Consider the following 10073-nt stretch of genomic DNA (forward strand, 5'->3'; position numbering starts at 1 on the left):
CCCCCGCCGCTTTAAGAACAAGATTAAATAGCTGGCTAATAAGGAGTGAGAGAGGAAGCAGCAGAGTGAAGATTTGTCAGGTACATGAATCAGTGGGAGTTTCGGCCTCTTTTATTCTTCTTCTGACTCCTATATTCTCGACTCTTACTCAGTCATACTCCCTGAGAGCTAAAAGATGCCTGGTCAGGTTTGTGCATTTGTTGACATGATATCCAGTCTAAGCACAGAGTCAGTGGTGATGTATGATCAGTGCAGCTGACAGCAGTGGCCAACCTGGCCAAACGGAGCCCAGTTGGTATTTTCTCAAAGGAATGTGCGGGAAAATCAGGGGCTCAGATCGCTGACTCACTGTATCTGTGAGTGTGTGTGTGTGTGTGTGTGTGTGTGCAGTGGTGAACTATGAAGACATACAAGGGCTGGATATGAAAAAAATAATATTTTACCTGAGTCTATTTTTGGTGTTTGTTAAATACAAAAAGGGAGAACAATTAAAATCCTAAAAAACACTTATTAGAAATGTGCTTAAAATTTGATTCATTATTTGAGTCAGCAGATAATTAATGAACGGCAGCCTAACTCTAGATGAGCATCTGTTAATTCCTGTATTATCTCTGTATAATCCTCTTCCCAGCCTCTCACTCATCTCCTTGGAAAGTGTTCAAGGAAAATGTTGATGATTTTTTTTTTTGCCAACTGTGTAAATCAGTCCACTTTGAGGGGTATTTTCTTTTTAAACTGTGGCAGTGTCTGTGAAGGTCATAGGTGGCCTGGCTGACAATAGATGGCTTTTAATTAAGGACATAAATTCTCACCAGGCAGCCTATTAGCACAGGGAGCTAAAAGACAACAGATTAATTATTAAGATGATAAATCACGTTCAGGATCCTGCCGTCCTGACTGGACTAGCCGCAGTAATCTGTTAGCACAGACGTCTTTATGATACAGGGAGGCGTAAAGGTAATAGGAACTTCTCTTTGGAAACATTAAACAACAGAGAGAGCTAACCCTAACCCATGTTATAGACATCAACCGCAAACGTTCTAAATAATATACGTTTGAGGACGAGTGCAAAACGTTCACCAAATGTGAGTGACCTGAGTCGAAAATAAGAAAAGAAAAATTCATCATAATCCCTCACACAGGCATTTATGAAGGATGGCATTTGTATTCAAAGGTGTATCTCCCTCCAAGGAGCCGCACAGAGAAAAGTCTCCTCTACTTAATTTACGTAATGGAAGATAGGAGGAGGAGTGGAGTAGATTAAAAGACGGGAATAGGAGAGAGAGAGGGAGGGAGAGAGAGAGAGAGAGAGAGAGAGAGAGGAAGGACTGCATGATAAAAAGAAACCTCTCTGGATTGAGGCTTTCATTTTGGACAGCTCCAGCGAGTTAACCATTTAAGTACTTTTATCCTTCAAACGCAATATTAACGTTAAGCCCTGAATGCATGATGTAACAACGGCAGAGGTATTTATACAGCAAGGAGACGCCGCCTCATCTAATGCAGACAGAGTTGTAAGAAGTGGCTTCGTCTTCTGCAGTAACAGAGTTGAAGTTGTAAAGTTTGGCTGTTGTAGCCAAGGCGTCCTTCACTTTGTTTTTGATGACGTTTCAAAACGTTTCTGTCTTCGCTGAGTCAACTCCTGTCTTTGTCTTTATTACAGGTCAGCGATCCGTTAAATTGATTTTGAAGCTGATCTTTAAGGAGAAAATGTACATGTTGGCTTTAACCTCGTCGTCTGAGCCTCAGAACTGTAGCCTGAATGTTTGGACAAAAGGCGGGAAAAAGAAGTGATTTCTGACAGGTGAAGGTAAACAAACAAAGTTAGCTGCGGCTAAGGGGCGGCTAATTGCCGCTAACCGTTCGTAAATATTAGAGCTAACTGTTCCACAGACATTACTCATAAACTTTAGAGAATGGTGCTAACGTTAGTTACAGAGGACAGGACCTGGACTGAGGTTTCATCAGTACCAGTGTTCCACAGTGAACGGAGGACGACTGTTTCACATTCTTTTTTATAACAAATGCAACCGTCGGTACTTCAGACCAATTCTGCCTCAACACCATGTTGAAAACCCTCCAAACCTAAACCTACACCTGTACACCACCAACCAAATCATCAGTGGAATCTTTAACCAGGATGGTTTAGCACGCAGACCAGCAATACCAAGCAAATGAACCACTGGGAACTGATTCCCCACAAGAACCGATTCTTGACCAAACACTGACTAAAACAATGAATTAACAACCACCACAGTGGTTTAACCACCATCTGTGCAGTCTGTAAAACTGGACCAGTTCCTTCATATCAGAGACCAGAAGAACTGTTTCCCTCAGTTCCATAAATGAAGAGCGCCTCCTCTCTCCCAGGTAACATTGATGTTTTGCTCTGCCTCAGTTCAATGGCCTGTTACACCTCATTAGTCTCACCTCATGGTAGAACTGCTGTTTGGTTTGCACGTGGCGAGGCCTTTAAAGTCTGCGACCGTAGAATGTCTCCGTGATGCATGCTCACAACGCAGGTCCCGTGGGGTTGGCACGAGGTCAGGAGGATATCACACAGGTCTTGGATTAACTGCCCCCTGGAGGCTCCCTCATCTCTGGCGGAACAGAAAATATACAGTGTACTTCATTATTTGACCTTGATTGAGTTGGTTGTTTGCCCCTCAGGTTCTGACAACATCATTTCAGAGCTCCGGTCAGTGGCTCCGTGTCCAAGGTGAACGTTCAGGAAATGACATGGCAAAGTGAGATTAATTCTCCAATTTCTCTTTTCAGTGGAAAACTTCTGAAAACAAACCCCGCAGAGACAGAATGTGTCCAACGCCTGAGCACGCTACACAAACTGTTATATGAATCTATCGATTATTTTGATTTAAAAATATGAGTTGGGAATTGTGGCGCCCCCGTCTTAGGTCTGAGCCTCGATGTCTGTGGAGTGTAATTCTACAAAGGAAAGAACTCAGATTGAGGAGGACGTTCTGTGGTCGATCAATTGTTCTCAAAAGATCCAGCGCTTGTCAAACATCGTAGAAACCTGAGGTAAAAAACGTGGGTTTCAGTTCAGTGTTTTTAGATCTGGTTTCACTTCATATGGTGTTCGATATGTTTCATAAACAAAATGTAAGAAAAGCTTCGAGGAAGTGTTAGTTACAGTGTATATTTGAGCTATTATGTCTTCAAATCATTTAAATATTTATGTGTGTACATATATGGACATATATACAAAAGCTGTACATAAATGTTTGTATATATTTAAATATATATATATATACATATATATATATATATATATCAGAGTACTGTACGCCACTTCTGCTTCTTCTATTTATAGAATGATCTATTCTAGAATGATCTATTCCAGGTCAACGTTGTCCTTGTTTTTCCTGGTTATTAAACATTTGTTTTTCCTTTCCTTTTACTCAACACCTTAAACCATGTGGAAGAGTGAAAAAATATCTGAAACAAAAAAGAAAAAGGAAAAAACATAAAGTACACAGTATCCCAGGAAGCTGCTAAGTACTGTGTGAAGTACAGAAAGATGTTTGAGATACAATCTAGCAGAGATCAGAGAGAAAAATAGAGGTAAAACGCTGGGGGTGCTTTCTGCTTAGATCTAATTGAGTGTTGATTTAACAGTCTATTAATAGTGAGTAATAAAACTCTGCTGCTGCTGCTGCTATTTCGTCAGTCTAGTAAAAAATTTTGTCTCTCAGCAATTCGTTTTTTTATTATGACCATCAATTGGTTTTCTCAATTTAAGCAGGATATTTTCTATATTCAATTGAAATGTAAAGTATTATTTATTTTGAATTTATATTTAAAAAATTACATTAAATGTAAGTGTGAATGCTTCCTATAAAAACATGTGATTGTTGATAACTGAGGGTTCAAATCCATCAGTCTTGGGTAGACATCCATCTGCAGCTTCTGATTCTGCTACAGAATTTTCCAGCACCTCTCATACTTAAAAACATGAATTCCAAGAAGAAAAGTTGACTGTTTGTTATCGTACAAAAACAACACGGCGTCTCTGCCTGCAGCTGTGACTGAAGCCCTCCAGGTAAAGCCCGTCCCTGGGGTTCTGTCACGCTGACAGCCCTGTGGTTTCTGCAGGCTTCGTCCCAAGGCCAAGCATTTAACAAGACTTTCTTTTCATGCTCTGGTTTAGGCTCCATGTTTCTCTGCCTCTCACCACAGTCTGGACAATAAAAGCATGCTCTGAAGCTGACAAACAAACATGAGCACACCTCCACAGACAACGACACCAGTTGTATATTCCGATTGTGAGTTGTATTTTGTATTTTATAACACACACAATTTCACAACTATTTCACAACTATTTCCTTTCTGCTCCAAAGGCTCCGAGCTATTTTTTTTTTTTTTTGCTACGAAAGATGAAGAAATCAATATGAAATCATGCACAAATACATAAAACACTTTCATCACATACTTTTATTTCACCGTTTGTTTCGAACTGGCTTTTTTATCAGGTCCTGGCCTTACACACTTCCTGAGACATTATACTGTATATACTGCATATATAAATATAATATTTTTTATATTATATTGATACCTTGTGATCATGATTAATCACAGTTAATCATGATTAATCAATAGCCATAGCTATCAGATTTGACAAACTTTAACCATTTGCCTCAGCATTATTAAAATCGGGCTGTGCTCCCTCACTCTCCCTCGCCCTCCTACAGTAGCTCTGCGCCCCCTAGTGGGGCCCGCCCCCAACTTTTAAAAATAATCTTGAATTATAGGTTCATTAACATCATTGTGGTGTTGATAATCATGAGTCATTAGTATCCTCCAGACTGCACTGATACTAGCTCTCTCGTAGTACTCAGCAGTACTTCATGCTGAGGATGCAAAAAGTGATGGGGATTAAGTTTTTCAGAGTGTTTTAAACTAATTTGATGTCTTCTCTAGAGATTAATAGTGTGTGTGTGTGTGTGGGTGTGTGTGTGTGTGAGAGAGAGAGAGAGGGAGGAGGTGAGAGAACAGCTTGTGAGTGTTTGCTGCGATCCACCACAAAGATGTGTGACACAGTCGGGGTCCAGTCAGTGACTGTGGTGTTTTTCCATCTTTTGTTGAGGGCGTCAGCATAATGCAGCGACAGCGGCTCCTCAGGGTTCAATTTCTGCATCTCATGAATGCTGCCGTAGTAACAGATACTCAGGCCAGGCCTCAGTGAGGTACTCTGACTGCAGCGTTTATATATGCTCAACACTCGTCAGCTTCCTTTGATGGGACCATCAAATTCTGAATGAATTTTCAAGAAATAAATTATTGAAGATTCTGAGTAAAAAAAAAAAAAAAAAAGAATCCCGGCAGGTCTGGACATCTCTGTGTCCAGGCTTGTGTGTGATCACACGTTCAGCTTCAGTGGAAGTGTTGCATCTCTCACCCGTGCTTTAATGGTCAGTGACTTTGAGTTGGAAATTTCTGTCTGCAACTTCCCTGGAGGCTTAAGTCGTACGAGTTAAAACCTGATCTTCACTTTCATTTTTATAGAAAAAAAAAATTGTATGTGTAAAATTGCTCGGATGAAAAATAAACTAAATCAATTCCTTTGAAAAAAAAAAAAGGATCTGAATAAACAGCTTTATTCTACTGAGAAACATCAGAATAAAAAAGTTTTCTTCTTCTCCCTAATTCAAACAGTGTGGCACATTTCAAACACAAACGACAGATTTGTTTTGTAAGATAAGAAGATTACAATAAGTTCAATTACGTTTTCTGGAGTTCCTGCCAAACTAATCACGTCTCGTCAGATTATGAAACTAGATTTAAAAAAAATATATATTAGACTGAAATAATCAGATGTTATGACTGAAGAAAATGAAAACAATAATCCTTCACTTCTCAAAGGGCTTTGCTTTTGTTATTGTTAGTGAATTTTATTATCACTTTCTCAGCTTTTAATTAAAACTAAAATAGTCTTTGTGTACTACGCAAATATATATAAATATATTCATAGATATACTCACATAGACACACAGATACCTACATATGAATACATATGTGTATATATACACATAAATAACCATATATACATAAATATATTAACATGTATGTATACATATATGTGGACACATATTTATATTAATATTTGTGTGTGTGTGTGTGTCAATGGCCTCCATTTTCTTCACTTGCATCAAGCATCCTATCGTTGTCCTTACTTCTTATGTCCTCTAATCAATTTGCGCTCCTAACACCAGCTCCACTGCCCCTTTTTACAGCCTCCCACCCTCCCTTTTAGCCCCCTCCCAGCTGGTTTGGGCTCTCTGTGCTTCATTGCCCTTTAGGACCTGTAATCCATGCTTATTAAACAAGGTGCCTGTGCCATTAAGAGTGTAAAATGAGCCCTAATGGAACGGCTGCCAGCCTGTGCACTGTAGCCATGCTATTTGCACTTATGTGCTACGCTACATTAGCACCATAATCCCACTGGCCTTGCACCGATGCTTGTAAAACAATATATTTTGGAGGGTTTTTATTATTATTGTTACAGTATAAAAATACAGTATTGTTACAGTATAAAAATAATGTCTTTTATTATTATTGTTACAGTATAAAAATAATGTCTCTGATATAGAAGTATCTGAACAACAACGAAAAAGAGAAACTTTTATTTATTTATGTTTTTGTATCAAACCAACTAAGTGACAAAAGAAGAGACAGGTTACTGCTGGGGTCTGATGGAGAGAGGACACAGAGAGTTGAAGGTTACTGATGACAGTGGATTGATTCATCTCACTTATTCCTGAGAGGAGAGTGTAATAAGGGCAATGGAGCAGTTCCACGTCTGTGGACTTGATCATCATGGACTCTTCCTATCATCTCTACACCTGCAGTACAAGGCTGCCTGGGTGTGTGATATACTGTATGTTCAGGATCCATTTACCCTCTACCCATTTGTTTAGTACTGATGTTCCAACCAAGTCATTACTGGGAGGGTGAGCACGATGATCTGAGGGGAAGTTGGTTTCATATTGTAATGCACGTGGACACATTCAAAATCAGTGGTTTCATATTGTAATGCACGTGGACAGATTCAAAATCAGAATCAGAATTGTCTTTATCTTGCATGTGTTATTGATTGATTTTAATTAATCACAATATGCTGGAAAGCATCAGAAATTCAGGAAAACTTCAGGACGTTTGCTCTTAAAGAGTCCAAAAAATATTCCCTGTTTATTGCATTTTTAGGAGGCACAATTTGAAGTGACTTGTTAAAAACAGCAGACAAAATAACAGACTGTATAAAGTAACATTTCTGACACAGAACCTCATGTTACAAGATAGAAATTCCAGCAGACAAACGACAACAGAACCCACTCTGAATCCGAGCTGATTGATTTGAAAAAGCACAATGTCAGTGTTGAAGCTTTGTTTCAGTGATTTCTGCTAAACATCAGTTTTGCTCTTCTTGAAAAATCCCAAGAACCGACTTCAAAGAATAACCATCACAGAGAGCAGCGGATGTTCCTATGGCACTGATTGGTGTCAGCTGAGTGGACAGTAGAGACTAAAGAGTAAATCAATCTGCCGAGCCATGATCTACAATGAAATAACATTTTAGCCATTTGAAAAAGTTAAAGCAGAAATCAATGTGTGGCGGTCAATAGAGATGCTGTGGCAGAATGTGACAAATGAATCGATGCATGTGTTAAAAATAATGATGGCAGGATAAATCAGACTGGGGCCGTCTGCCAGAGCCTGGGGAATTATGGAGAAAAAAACACATCCTGAGAGTCACAGACCAGTCTAGTCCTGAAAGATGCTCCATGTAAAATATAATAATAACTTTATATATGTAGTTTTAACATTTCATTTGTGCTTTTTATTCAGTGTTTTTATTCAATATTTCTTTGTATGTCTCTTGTTATGGATGTGCACCACAGTGAATATGGACATTCTGTCACCATATCACAAATTTTCATACTGGTTGTAGTAAAAAGTTGTCTAACAAACTAGTATCGCAATAAATCATTAACTTTCCTTTTTTTCCCTTTCCTTTTGTATTTCCAGTGGTGGAGCTGCTAAACTAATGTTTCCTCTGTTTTTTGTTTTTGTTTTTTTTTCAATTTAAAAAATACAGCTGTCTATGTATCTATCTATAATGAAAAATAGATTAAAATCATGATCTAGACGTGACATTTAGAAAACTTTGCCGTTTAAGTGTAAGTGTGTGCTGGCAGCAGGGAGTCACTGACACACACACACACACACAGACACACATTCACAGACACCAGGCCTGTATTTAAGACCGCTCCAACCCTCCATGGCCCAGGAGCTCTCTCATGAGAAGTAATGCTGCTTCTCACTCTGGCCTAATATCACCATCTGTTTTGTTCAAAGTGCACTAATAAGTAATGAAATAGAGAAAGTGTCCTCGCTGCTTCACATGGATTTTGTTTTGGAGCTCGACTGCTTCAATCAATGCTTTATTAATCTCAGCAATTAGGAAACCTCGGGGTGATCAATTCTCACGTCCAAGATTCCAGTACCCTGGGTTTCATTTCTCTTCCAACTGCCTCGATGTGTGTGTGTGTATGTACATATGTGTGTGTGTATATATATCTATATGTGCGTGTGTGTATGTATATATGTGTGTGTATCTATATATCTATATGTGTGTGTGTGAGAGAGAGTGTATATATACAGATGTTGTAAATAAAGAATAAAAGGAAATGAAAACCAAACTTTTTGGGTTTAACATAATACAATACAATGCAACGATGTTGTTGGATGTTACAAACCAAAGATGGAAAAAATACTGTTTTTGTGTGTGTGTGTGTGTGTGTGTATACTGTGCAGGTTTACTGCTGATTTACCACTGATGTGACCTTTGCCCTCTGTTGATTTTCTTGTTATAAAACATATTGATTAAACGTCTGAGTCTTAACCTAAACAGGGTGAAGTCATTCCTTCTTGTGGCTGATGAACATCTAAATGTAATGTTTTAATTATGATAATGGATCTGTCTTCACTGTTACTGTACATTTTCCTGTATTCCTTCATTTTTGCTGATGTATTAATTACTAAAAAGCTCTGGTTCCTACATCAGCATGTTTTTCGCCAATTCAATGGGAAAAAAAACTTCACCATATACGCAATATATATATTGTACATACACTTTTTAACGGTGAGAACCCACCATATACGCAATATATATATTGTATAATTACATACACTTTTTAACGGTGAGAATTTGAAGTGTGTCCAACTTTACAGCCAGATGTATGTGGGAGGGAGGAGACAACAGTGATTACAGTGACTACTGTTTGGTTCATTTCCACAGCTGTGGGGCAGTGTAACCTGGTCTGCCCTCTTTTCTCCTGACGTCATTTTTGCGCAGCTGCTGTGTAAAATCACCTTTTAGACAAAACTGATCCTTTGAAGCAGTATCTACAAGATTTTTAAAAAGTGATAAGTACGTATTTTCCTTTTCTTTCATCTCCCACAGGGCAGGGAGATAAACATTTTCTATTATAAAGAATGAAATTTCAGACTCTGGAGTGTAGCCGCCCAGAAGAAAAGTGCTGATAAAGTTAAGAACTTAAAGTTAGAACTTCTTCTATTTTACCCACTAATTTAAAATAATCAAAAATAACCTTTTTTTTCAACATAATTTAAAATAATCAAAAATAACCTTCTTTTTTTTCAATCTGTCTTCTTTGAGTTATTTTGTTAATTTTTAATATAAATCTGTCTGCTCAGAACTTTGTCAGTTTTTTCCCCTGCTTTAAAAAACAAACGCGTCGGTGTCATTCCTTGTGGACAGTCGTCCAAAATAGTCCCCGAAATAGTCTATAGATTAACACCGACTTTTTGTAATTATAGTCAAACGGAGTGATATGGTTGAGGTGAGAGAGAGAACTAATCAGATTTATCACAGGCTAGCTTTATAATTATTTACTCCATTAGCCATTAGCGGTCGACACAAGTGCACTGGCTCGCAAAATTAGAATCCTTATCTGAATGCTGCAGAGTCTTCACTGTACTCTGAAGGAGAGGGGAACTGCAGCAGGAGGCAGTAGGTGTGTGGGGACGTT

At 38.4% G+C, this 10073-nt stretch overlaps 1 long non-coding RNA gene across 4 annotated transcripts in view; it reads right to left on the bottom strand.

Moving 5' to 3' along the window:
* The window catches only part of LOC103393098 (uncharacterized), a 182546-nt gene that overhangs the window by 77316 nt on the left and 95157 nt on the right, over positions 1–10073 (bottom strand). For all 4 annotated transcript variants that reach the window (XR_001761401.2, XR_003052512.1, XR_003052511.1 and 1 more), the window contains exon 3: positions 2431–2600. This is a non-coding gene — a long non-coding RNA (uncharacterized LOC103393098). The remainder of the gene's footprint in view (positions 1–2430; positions 2601–10073) is intronic.

Source organism: Cynoglossus semilaevis, chromosome 17 (assembly GCF_000523025.1).
Source record: "Cynoglossus semilaevis isolate Cse_v1.0 chromosome 17, Cse_v1.0, whole genome shotgun sequence".
Classification (NCBI taxonomy): domain Eukaryota; kingdom Metazoa; phylum Chordata; class Actinopteri; order Pleuronectiformes; family Cynoglossidae; genus Cynoglossus; species Cynoglossus semilaevis.